The sequence below is a fragment of the Ambystoma mexicanum genome, chromosome 2p (assembly GCF_040938575.1).
Source record: "Ambystoma mexicanum isolate Mex_15411 chromosome 2p, UKY_AmexF1_1, whole genome shotgun sequence".
In the NCBI taxonomy this organism is placed as follows: domain Eukaryota; kingdom Metazoa; phylum Chordata; class Amphibia; order Caudata; family Ambystomatidae; genus Ambystoma; species Ambystoma mexicanum.
Window position 1 is genome coordinate 1131846308 of NC_090923.1, and position 13459 is coordinate 1131859766.

Genomic DNA, 13459 nt, shown 5'->3' on the forward strand with positions numbered 1-13459 from the left:
TCTTCGAAGGAATGAAGTAACAACTCAGAAACCAACCAGCAAATATTCCAGAACTAGTCCCTCAAAAATTACCGAGCACCGACCTAATCATATCACAATTCAGTCTGCCCGTCGTGAAGTCTCCAAGTCGAGTGAGAGACGAAAGCCAGCTCTAATAAGTAACAGAAGGAACCCCGCTCCAATGAAAATTTTCAAACTGGAGAAAATACCACGGAACTGTGATGATCTCGTCTTAAACCGAGGAACGGTTCTGAAAATATTTAAAAAACCTGTGTGTTCAAAACATTGAAATCAGATGACTATATTTTGGTGGAGCCATACCATAAACACCTTAAAGCGAAGACATATCTCCATATAAGAGCATCTGCCTTCAGACCGTCACTCAAAGAAGGAATGGAAGAACTATTGCAATGTGGGTACTATCTGACAGACCTGTCTGACAACAGGCGAGAAGATCTAAATCAGGCTTGCCCAAGAAGGCGATTTCCTTTAAGACAGAACTAAACGTCTAAAACAGAGGCTTTTTATAGTAGCAGCAGGACGCCCAATAACATGGAAAGGGATCCCGCTAGTAAATCAACGAATAGGAAGGACACACTGCAAGCTACCTCAAGAGACTCTCAACAAGAAATCTGAGCATCAGAAAAAAAACCTGACAAGTACAAGGCACCTCTTCTTGATAAACAACAGCATCAAAACTCAGAAGTACCTGAACAGACTAGACACCTGAGAGGCCCTGAACGAAAGCCAGTACCTACAACTTCATATAAACCACCCGACACCCAATTGAAACAGATTTGGGCATGGCTCCCCAAAGCCTTGTCAAACAACTCTAAGAAATAGCAATTCAAGGCCCACGTAGAGGGGCTGAAACAAATGGATACTTCAATGGGGACAAAAGCACCTACCACTACATTAAAAATGGGATCTTGGAACACCCGTGGCCACCAACATCTTATGAAAACTGGAGGTGTAGACTTAGGCAACTTCGACATACTCTCCCTCCAAGAAACCTGGCTAACGGGAAAAACCTTCTTTGGGTGGCTTTGCCATCGAAATTTCACCAGCAGTCAAAGGTCGGTTAGGGCGACCATCTTCTGGACTTCTGCTTGCTGTCCGCTCGGGTAGCGGGAGGAGCATCCAAAAATCACTTGCATCTTCGCAAAACCATCTTTTGGTACTGTAAACTGTGCTCATCCTGATCTAAAGACTGGGAAAAATCTGATTACCCCAATACTAATAATTATGACATATTGGAACCCGCAAACAATTTCGGATAAAAAGTTTCTAAGCATCATCGAAAAAGAAATTGATTAAATCTACGCAGAAAAGCAAGTTGCACACATTATCATCTGCAGCGACTCAAATGCAAAATGCCCTAGATCAACCCAACTCATCACTAAAAAAAAATCTAAAACTCCATCGGAAAATCGAGGCGAGCTTTGGCAAGAGTTTATGGATTTCCAGGACTTTTATAACATCGACCAGGTCTTCTCTAACCCAGACCAGATCCCGACATGGGAGAGAGAAAACTCAGTGGCGACCATTGACTATGTCTTTGTGTCGGAAGCAATGCTGAAGTTAGTTACATCCTTTGAGGTTATTCGAACTACAGCAAGCAATCACAATCTCATGAGAATGTCATGGGAATCACTCACAGCCATTAAACCAATGATGACGGAGACCATTGAAAGTAACAAGCAAGGGAATCATCTGAGACTAACAGCTCAAAGAATTGAGGAACTGACGTCCAACTATCGAGGACAGCTGGACCCTAAAAGAGAGGAAGTTCTGTTGGGAATAGATTATAAACCTCTGTTAATCCCTTATAAGATAGGGCCTGTAAAAAATGTCCAATTGTCCCAAACAACAACTCACCAATACGATAAATTGCTGGTAGAAAAACGTTCTTTCTTAAGACAATTAAAAAGAAAAGCTGCAAACTCTAATTCAAAGTTTTTACAAACCAGGTTTCTTGATGAATCTAAGAAATACAAATCCTGGGTGAAAAACCACAGTGTAAAACCAAACAGATTCAGACGAGATGTTGAAGAAGGTTGTGGGACATAACGCCCAGGAATTCTGGGCACTAATTAAAACCTGAGTTGCACAGACAGAACCCTCGCTGGCAAACAGTGTTAGTGGAGAAAGGTGGAAATCCCACTTCACTTTCCTATTCCAAGCTCCTTTGAAAGAATCCCTTGCCCTCATGGGAGGCCCGGAAACAATCAAGACCTTTCTAACAAATAGTACATTGAATCAACAATACACAAGTTAAAATCTTCAAGAGACCCAGGTCCGGATGGGGTCACAAACATCGACCTTAAGAACTATCCATCCGAGTGGGCGACCTTTATTAGTCTGGTCTAGTCAGAAAATGTACTGATTCAAGATCAATCCCAAGGTCCTGGACTTCTTTGGTGGTGGTCCCGGTTTTCAAGAAAGGGGACAGGGCCGACCCGTGAAATTATCAGTCGATTGCACTTCTTGACACCATCAGGAAAATGTATGGGATGCTCTTATTACAGAGATTTCAATTATGGGCAAAGACATCCCCCATTGCCAACCCTTTCCAAGCAGGCTTCAGGAAAAAATTGGGCACAATAGTGAACATCATGTTGTTAAGTATTGTTAAAAGTAAAATCATGGAAGGAGGTACAAGAGTGTCCCTAGTGTTTATAGACCTTACGCAAGCCTTCAACCAAGTGGACAGATCAATGCTGTAGTCAAAACCTTCGGTTTAGAAATGCCCAAGTAAAATCTTGGAACCTATAAAATCATTCCATTCTTCTACCACGATGAGAGTCAAACTCAAACAAAAAGGCCTCTTATCAGATGAAATAGCTACCAGAAGAGGGGTAAAACAAGGCTGTCCCCTGGCCCCAGCATTATTCACAGCATTTCTTGGTGATTATAAAGAATCGTGTCTGGATATCAGATCTTTCCCCCCAAAAGTTGGAGGGTCTCCGGTGTCATGATTATTATATGCGGACGACATCACACTGTTGGACCAAACTCCTATCGGCCTACAACGACAACTGAAAAATCTGTCTGACTACATAGACCCGAACACCCTTGAAATAAACAAGACAAAAACAAAGATCATGATCTTTGAAAAAACAGCAAAAAGGTTAACAACCCTGCACTGGAATTTGGATAGCGTCCAAATTGAAATAGTCAGTGAATTCAAATATCTAGGAGTAATGATAAACAGCTCCAGATCAGAATTAAGAATGCAAAGATATCTCTGGGAGAAAACGCAGAAATAAATTGACAGCACGAGTAGGCATGATGGACAAGAAATTTGGTTGATTTTCCTTAATTCCAGTAATCAAGTTTTATAAATCAAAAGTCGTTCCATCTTTAGTCTATGGCGGAGATGCAATGTTAACGATCCCTGCAGAAATTTTGCAAAAAATAGAGGGATACTTCTGGAGATCGGTGCTGAATCTCCCAAAATCAACCTCTACTCCAGCAATCAGAAGAGAGCTGGGTTTGCTTTATCTAAAAGCAATAGTGGAATTCAGTGGAATTTCACTCTTCAGAAAATCGATTCTCTCTGATACCCTCCCTTTATATAGACTGATCGATAACAAAATAAAAGGAGGGAGATGCAAAAGCTTTCGAACTGGGCAACCCACAATAAGATGCAGCTAGACTCAATTGTATGCACGGAGGAAGATCTGATCCTAAATCCACTGAGAATTAAAAAGAAACTAGTGGAGTTGGATTGGATCACTACCCAAGAAACTGCAAGAAAAAACAGACTCCTTAGCCACCTACCTGTGCACATAATGAAGGTGAATGAAATACAGCAAGTCTTTAAGAGATTTCTGAACAAATCTCTAAGACACACATTTTTGAGAGCACGTTTAAACCTATTGCCCACTAACGAAATTCTCTTTGTGATGGGTCTCTCTAACACCAACACCTGCAGACTCTGTAAAGACATTGGGCCTCATTACGAGTATGGAGGTAGCCATGGTGCTATTAGCGCCATGGCTACCCCCATATCGCATACCGGGTCTGGGTTCTCAGAATGGGGATTTACCGGGTCATTCCAACCTTGGAGGACCCGGTAAGTCCCCATTCTGAAAACCATTCCCCATTCCCATTCGAGCCCCCATAGGGCTCAATGGGAATGGGGAAGGAGCTAATAACGGGCCCTCAAATAGCGGGCCTGTTATTAGTTCCCTGGTCCCTTAGCGGCTCCCGCTAAGGGCGGCTGGTAAAACCAGCCGGCCTTAGTGGGTCCCGCTAAGGGACCTCGGAATGCGGCGGTAGGGGGTTAACGGCACCGGCATCCTTACCGGTGCTGTTAACCCCTTAGCCCCGCACTCGTAATGAGGCCCATTGTCCAGATCGAGTCGGTCCGACATCTCCTAATGTCATGCCCTGCGCTTCGACAGATTACACAGATGTACCTTAACCCAGTGCTGTCTGCCTATACTTTACGAGAAGAAGAAGAATGGTGGCCTTGTTTGTTAAGTGGCGAAAAGACCTCATGGACAATTGCAACTGGAAAAATCCTACAAGCTGCTATGGTCGAGTGCAACAAATTGAAATGACTTTTTCTTTTCTTTCCCTCTTCCCTTTCTGGGAAGGCTTGGAGTTTTATGGACAACTTTGTGGAGAATCATCTTAAGAAACAATTTTATGAAATTTTAAGAAGAAAAAAACGACTAAAGATGAATACTTTACAGTCTTCTAAAATCAAGAAAACTTGATATACACAAGTAAAAAAAAGAATAATACAATTGAGAATCAGCAAAATATGCCAGTGCAAGTACCAACATACAATATTTACATAGTACTGAACATTCCTCCATCCATTGGAATTCTCATGGCATTAAATTGAGCCAGAAAGTTACAAAAGATGTGCCAATGTGCCAACACGTGTTTCAACCTGCTAGGTCTTCTTCAGGGCACAATATCTTACACAAAATTCACTGTTATTTTCACCAATACATATACTATTGTCCCTAATTAGAGTAACCTATGCAAAGATGGTGGGAGAGAGAAGAAGGGAAGGAAAAGAGAAGAAGAGAAACAAACATTAGCAATGTTGAGTAGCCTTTGACGCATAGGTTGCTGTCATTAAGGGCAATAGTGTATGTATTGGTGAAAATAACCATGAATTCTGTGTAAGATATTGTGCCCTGAAGAAGACCTAGTAGGTCGAAACACGTGCTGGCACATTGGCACATCTTTTGTAACATTTCGGCTCAATTTAGTGCCATGAGAATTCTAATTGATAGAGGAATGTTCAATACTATATACATCTTGTATGCTGATACTTGTACTGGCATATTTTGCTGGTTCTCAATTGTATTATTTTGAATCTCTAATGCCCACAATTGTACTGGCACATATTAAATGTGGTCTACTTTGAAGAGTGAAATTGTTTGCAATATTACTTTTTGTGCACAGCGCATATTTGTGGAACTATTGTATGATTAGTTGATTTAAGATTGCCTGGGGTAGCCTTTCAGTTCCATCTTAATCACAGCTGTCTTTCTCAGTTTATCTTGTGTTCAAATACAAAAAGTCCATCAGATATTTGGAGTGTCAGCGCGCCAACAATCTAGTTACCCCGCACTCTCTTCCCCTTTTTGTTTTGTGGCTGAGATACAAAATGAGTATTAGCCATGAGGAAATTTAGGCTCAACTATCCATGGCTCCTGTAAGATGAGCTCTTCAAAATGCTGGCTATACAAAGACCACTCTGGACCCTCCATGTTGAGTTCCAGATTGGCATTATGATATAACAAATATTTTTTCCCAATTTACTCTACAACTTTGTGGACTCATAAAGGGGGTCTTCCTTAGAGTACTTTCTATTCCATGTGGCCAGATATGAGCTTGGATGTTAGAGGTGTTACATACAGTATGTACTAATGTAATGGTGCTCTGGGACTACACATACCAGAGGATTCCGGTGGAATCATGAACCAAGTATTCACATCAAGCGAACCACCCAAACAGGCAAATCTATGAATGCATGGAAATGTGGGTTATCAAAAACACTGGTCTGCCTCAATTGCTTTTTTCTCTAGATAAATCATTATTAAGCAAGTGCTGTATTTTTCCTATTAGTTTTGGTTCTCTAGAAACAAACACTCTGGGTCCTTTTGTCAGTCCTAACTACCCTACATTCCAAAACGAAGTAATCGGTTTGGACAAACTGACAGCTCCCAATATGTTTGAGCCAATGAAATATCTTGTTCCATAGCACCGGGCGGGACTTGCCCCAGATTTCATTGGGCCTGTATCCTTCACGCCACTTAGAATTCCAACAAAATAGTCTCAAAGCCCTTCTTGGCTATCCCATTTATTGATGTATATTGTCTGGTTGTGTCAGTCTAGCCACCCTTTGGTGGGCACAATGTGTGTATTGGGTGATTATGTACATGTTTACTGCTGTATTCCTCTTGCAGGGGACCATTGTTCAATTCAGGAGTTCAGGAATGGTCTCAGACCTGTGTGAACCTGGATGGTCCTGTTTTCTGCCCTGTACATGATGTCGGGCATCATTCCTATGATATCAGCCTGTAGAGGGTGGTAGTCCCTGTAGCTTGGAAGGTAGCAGTGTAGTCCTGAGTGGTCTAGAAGCTGGGTTTGCTGGCCCAGCACAGGAGTGTTTAAGAGTTATGTCCTCCCTCTTTCCACATGTCTTTCTTACTTTTCGGTCCTTCTGTCCTTTTTCTTCTGTTTCATTTTTTCTATCTTTGCTGTTTTCTTTTCTGCTTGCTTTTTCTATATTTAATTTTTTGTCTTGCCTTTTCTTTTCTTGTCTTCATCTATGTTCTACTTTTCTTAATTTCCCTACTTCCTCTTTCTTTCATACATCCATCACTTGCTCTTTTCTTTTTCTTTTCATAGCTTTCCTTTTCATTCCATCTTTCCTTCTCTCTCTTTCAATGTATTGGTTTCTTCTTCTTTGTTTCTCTAGTTCCAGATATTCTAATACCATGTCCACCATAACTGGAAGAAAGGTGACCATAGTGGAGCTAATGTTGTCTATCAGACTGAAGAGAGGGTCCCTGGAATACCCATGTTGACCCCCATAAATATGAAAGCCCGAAGAGTTAGAGTTGCAAGATGGCAGTCACTATTTGGAGAGCCCCCAGGAGGGCCAGTGACAAATACATATGCAAACAGATATTCTCGCAGACAGCCATTCAAACCTTATCCAGCTAATGTCATCATGGATACAGGTGCCCCAACACTGATCATGGATTCAGACGCCTCAATGGACATGATCGACTAATGACAACTATCCTGCGGTGCTGATATAATTAGAGACACCGTGACATAGTAACGTTGGCCATGAAGCACACTTGCATCAGTTACACAGACACACACGTGCACACATGAAGAACATGCCTACACAGTTCTGTAGATAGAAGACAGGTACATATACATACATTCGAAAGCTTTAATTATTGTTTCATTAGCCAAATGCAGAAACGCAGAATCGCAAGGCAACAAGAGATGCAGAGCAAGCTTGCAGCAGCTTGCAGCAGCTTATTGTAACTACCCATATGGAATCACAGCATCGTATAAGGAACCTGGAAGAGCCAACATACTACTAACCTAGAAGAAGAATAGCAAAATATAGACATATAGCAATTATAGCATAACTATAGTAGAATTACATGAAGCCACAGGCCTCAGAGCGAAAGACAAAGAAAATCAGAATTAGGCTGTAGGAAGCACCAAGCCAGTGCTCACAGCCAAGGTCAGAGATGAGCAGCACATTCTTAAGCTCAGAGAGAAGGAGCCACCTGTAAAACAGCGGAATAAATCCTCACTAATTGCCGACCAGGAAGCTCAATTTTGCGGTCTTCACCCACATGGTGCAGCCGAACCGAACAATGGCCATTTACCCATGGTGAGAAAAGGAGCAGTCCCAGTGAATCAGACACAAAATTATACTATTTTACAACATTGCAACCCTGCAGGCACTCTCAATAGCAAAGTGGTAATACTGACGGATAAAATAGGAGCACATAGGGCCTCATTACAATAGCGCCAGTCCGGAAACAACGGTGCCGGTAAGCCTATCGGCACTGTTTCCAGACCGGCACACTACAACTCCACGGGTGGGTGTCGTCCTGCTCGCAGAGTTCTCACGGGAGCACCAGCACCGCTGTTAACAGTGCTGGTGCTCTTGTGTCCCCATTCCCATGGAGTCCAATGGACTCCATGGGAATGGGGACTAACAAAATTGCTGGCGCCTGACTTCCTGGCTGCCGGACTTGGAATAGCCCGGTGGCACCGGGAAATCAGGCACCAGTAATTATTTTTGGGTCTGGCAGCAACCCGCCTGTTTAACCAGCCCAGTTACCGCCAGACCCGTAATGAGGCCCATAGTCTTTCTGATCACCTTGAGAAGGTGCACTGAGCGCTTAGAACATAGTTGGGCCCCAGGCCTGGGGAGATCAGCTCCAGCCAATCAGGGAACACAAATCTAGGGGTGGATGGCAAGGGCACGGGCCAATGGTAATTTTGCAACCCTACAACAATGTAATAGATCATTTTTGGGAAGGGGTCAGGCAAGCCACCTGACATGCGGGGGCCAGTAGAGTAACTCCTATATGGGCAAGCTACAGGTGATACCACCCCAATCACCCAATCAGGCGGGCTCTTATGTTTTTGGGGGAAGAGTCCTGATTTGTGATGTCAGAATGCAACAAAAGCCCTTGACATGGGCTCAGGAGCTGTGATTGCTGGATAATTATATCCTGTTTGATCCCTGTCTCTTATGGAAAATAAGGGACAGTTCTAACTTGCCCTTGGCTGAGTCCTCCATTTGTATGTGGGGGAGAGTTTATTGGGCCCTGGGGGCTCAGAACAGTGAACGCGTAGTGTGAACCCCGGTACTTTCTAGCATACCTATACAAAGTGGTAGCAGAGGATGGTTTGCTACACCCGTTCGGCAAAGCTGCCTCTTCTGTTGCAGTGCCTGGAGGACTGTGGGGTGCCTCGCAGGGCGAGCATGCACACAGGAGGCGCACCTCATCCAGAGGCCACCAGGAGCTGTCTTGGAAATATTTTGCCCATGGTCCTTGAGGAGCGCAGCAGGCCAGATGGGTGGTGTGGCAGCCTTGGGGAGAGCCGGTGGTTGAGCAGCGTTAGTGGATCACAGAGTGTAAGTATTGACTCAGCCACACTGCAACTGAGGGGGTGTGAAGAAATGTTGGGTGGGGGTGGTGATGAGTATTGTTGAATATCGGGGCAGTAGTGTTGAGTGTCGTGAGGTATTGTTGATTATTGTGAAGAATTTGTGGAGAAAGGAGCAGAGGTAGATGTCATTTTTGTGGTTAGGGAACATTCAAACTTGAGGTAAAAGGTTTGGGCGAATAGCCTAGACTATTGACGTAAGGGTACGGATGACCGAAGTTCTGTAAATAATGGATTTCCTGTGGACTGGGCATTTTAGCTCAGGTCATGGATGATGGTATCCCTGCATATAGGGCTTAGCAAATGGAGCTACCTTTACGGAAGGTGTTCTTTTGGTTAAGTCTAGTTGAGACGTTTTATCTACGGGGCGACGCTGTAGGTACAGATTGAGCATGTGAAATATTGGTATTCCCTATTAGGAGTGAGGATGAGGGTCGTGGTATATGTTGGGATTTTTGGAAATATCTGTGTATTGAGAAAGTATTGTTGTGAGCTCTGTTAGTGATTTCTACCATTCCCTTATTCATTACCAAGGTGACGTCACCAGGGAGGTTTGTGTATTGGACTAGGAGAGTACGAGAACGGAGTCAGCTGTTCTGCGGCGGTGCATGGCAAGGCGCATGTGCGAGATTGTTGGGTGTGCTTGAGGAGGCAGTGAATTGCAGAATGGCGGTGCATGGAGCAGGCCTGTGAAGTTGGTTGAGAGCCAGGGAGGCTTGTGATGGTACAAAAACAATTGTTATTTTGAAATTTGACATTGTGCATGACAAAGCGTATTCTGTAAAATAACTGCAGAGTTGTCAAAAACCTCGACTTGAGGTCAAGTAAGTATTGAAAGCAATGTATTGTGGTAAAGGTGCGGCGGACAAGCCCCTACAGCACCTATGTAAGGCCCTTCCGCGATATAAAGGCAAGATTTGTAGATATAGCGCAAAATGGATGAAAAGTACATAAGGTAAATTGACTAAGCCATGGCCAAAGGGCGGGAGCTTCTCCAAATGTGTGCAGTAACCACTACGCACACACACTTGCAAGAGGTTTATAAGGGGGAAAAATTGAGCAATCGTGTGCAATATTTAAGCTCTGGAAAATGTTTCAGGACGACAGAGGGGATGTGGTGAGGCGTCAATGGATGCTTAGCCGACAGGAGACCCCGGGTGAAATGCCCTTGGCCCCCACTTCCCCACCTCTTCCTGACCATGAGAGTGAAGGGGCTGCAGCAGGAACACAGGAACTGTACCCTATATGCGAGTTAATAGCAGCAGAGGGGTGCTCAAATCCAATATTCAAACCTCTACCACATACTAAGGAGGAGGGGAAGAAAGGGGCCGGAGAAGCAGGAGGTGGTTAAAGGGGGCACAGCGAGACACAGACAAGCACAAGGGAAGGATTGGAGAATATAGCATCGAACGAGTGGGTAGGGGACAAATACTGCTGAAATTAGATGGGAAGACAGCAAGGGAACCAGGAGGGACAAGCAAGGAAGTGGCTGGATGTAAAGAGGGCAGGGAAGCTTCAGAATGGGCATAGATAATGGAGGAGGTGGAGAGAAAATTAAAGAGGAAAAAGATGAACGCGAGAAAGCATGAAGGGAGAAGCAAAAGGCAAAATAGAAAGAGCGGGAGCAGCGAGAGATGAGGAGAAGGAAAGAGCACGAAGAAATAGAGAAGTGAAGGGAAGAAGACAAGAATTAAAGTTTTAGTAAAGAGGGAATGGAGGAAGTGGCAAATAGAGCAGCTCGCAAGACAGCGTAAAAAGCAAGGAGGAGGAGTTTGCAATGAGGGACATAAGACTAAGGTGGAGACCGACCACTGTTGGCGATAACGAAGGAAGGGATAGGCAAGTGGAGCAAGAGCGCAGCACGAAAGGTTACCTGTCAGCTATGCTGCCAGACAAAACCAACACAGGGTCCTCCATGTGGGGGGACTTCAGGAATTTGATTGACCTAGAAGGGGAACCACAGAAAGCAAAGGCACTGAGGAGACTGAGCTTCCATGATGATTGTGACAGTGACTTGGGAGACACTGAGTCTGAAGATGACTTGGTAGGCAGTGAGGACGAAGGAGTAGTGCAACTTGATCATCGATTGGCAGGGAAACACACCGATCTTAGCTCCACGCAGGGAGCAGATAAAGATACAGGAGGAATGTGGGGTGACAAGGATGAGGGACTACAACAGTCCAGGGCTACTTTGCATTGCCTGGATGACTTAACCCCATATGTGCAAAGGGTTAGCGATGTTGCAGCGCGAAGGAGGGGAGAACTAGCAAGGGCATTCACATCCACCAAAGACACAGGAAGACTGCATGGGGGGCAGGGCTGTCACAGTTCCCCTTACTGGAAATGGGAGGGGGCGACCTCAGTACTTATCGGGAAACATATCAACAAGGGGAATTTGAGGTGTAGGTTACCATTGTTGACCCCGGGTGTGGGGAAATGGATATACAAAATGGAAAGGATGAGAGCAGGACAAACATTAGCAGTAGGGGATGTAAAAGGTTTAATAGTGGCGGTCCTCAGAGAGGCTGCCGATGATGTATGGAAAAGGGCGGGGTACACAGGAGTAACAACACAGAACATGGCACGTGATGGTTCACCGTTTGCTAACTGCCGAGCTGCCAAGTGGCAAGTTCTATGGACGCTGTACCCAGATACGTTGGATATCAATGCGATTATGGGACGCAGAATGGGGGAAGCCGAAGACCCCTTACAATATATTCAGGCTATTCAAGAGTTATGGCACGTTGAAACGCGAGAACAGTGGGATAAAACAGTGGCATTATTCTATCATATACTATGCTAAGGGTTACCAGAACAGGTGCAAAGGCAACTAAAGACGTTGGTTGGAATGGAAGCAAAACCATGGTCAGCTATACAACTTACAACTTACAATAGTACATTATTGCAGGCTAATGCAGGAAAATGTGAGGAAAGAAAGCAGGAGGAGGTGAAGTTAGTGCAGAAGAAACTGTCTAAATTCGCCATGGAATGAGCAGTCTTAACAAGTGTTGGAGGACAAGAGGCACCACAGACACAGTACGCACCACCCATGGGAGGAGGGTTTATGGGGCAGGGGATGCACAACATGGGTTTTGAGGAAGAGGGGAGCCAACAAGGGGACGCAGGTTTGGGCATCAAATGCAACAGAACCAAGGGGGATCTTCAGGAGGGTATCGAGGATAAGGGCAACCAATGCAGCAGGGTCCAAAAGGGTTTGCCAAGGTTTACCAGAGGCAAATAAGGGAACCACCCCAGTGCTGGGTGTGTGGACAGATAGGACATATCTCTAGGGTATGTAGAATCAGAGGGGGATGCCACAGAATAGCGGAATGCAATATAGCCAGCATATCCAGGGGAACAGAATGAGTTCTATGCCCAAGACCAAACACAACAGCAAGGAAAGATACCAAATGCATACCTGCAGATGCAACATCCCATGACACAGACACCACAAATGCAGGCTCCAGTGCAACAGTATTTGCAGACACCACAAATACCACAGATGCATAATAACACACAGCCATCATACACGCTACAGCCAAATTACAGGATACTGGCACGCACAGACTCCATAAGAACAGCTCCCATTAGGAAGATAGCAGGGTTACTGTTGTGGGGGGCAACCCATTCTTATGAACCTAAATGTCATTATACCCTCAATAGGACAGCCCACAGACAGACCTGATGTGTTCCATCCTATCGATTACACCCATCCCTGCGGAGGAACCATGCATAGGGGTGACGATAGGTGACAAAAGTTTTTCCTTTCTTGTAGACACAGGGGCTACTAGATCCTGCATCTGGGAGGGAAAGTATAGTATCTCAGGCGATGTCATGAATGCTCAAGGATACTCTGAGGTGAGGGAATAGGTTCCATTTACAGATGAAATTGCACTTTCTATAAGAGAACATGACTTAGCTATACCCTTACTGTATTCCCGACACACACCAGTAAACATAATGGGGAGGGATATCATGAGCAAATTCAATATGACTATCTCATTCACTGACAAGGGGATAGATTGTTCCACACCATGGATACACCTTCTAAACGTGAGGTAGATTATTCAAGCCTATTGTGGAAGCAGTGTACAGAGGGGGGTGCCAGACGAGGAGCTTTTAAGGTATGGGACAGAAATAAAAATAGCATGACTCCCAGGGATTCAGGGAAAAATATGGCACATTCCAAATGAGTATTTGTTCAGGCCAGAAATACCATTAGATGAGAAGGAAGGGATGCTAGTGCCACTAGAATTAGAGGCAATAATAGTGG

The 13459-nt window shown here is 44.4% G+C and overlaps 1 protein-coding gene across 1 annotated transcript in view; it reads right to left on the reverse strand.

The window, feature by feature from the left end:
* The window catches only part of LOC138567860 (uncharacterized), a 330507-nt gene that overhangs the window by 119411 nt on the left and 197637 nt on the right, over positions 1-13459 (reverse strand). The gene's annotated exons all lie outside the window — the stretch shown is intronic.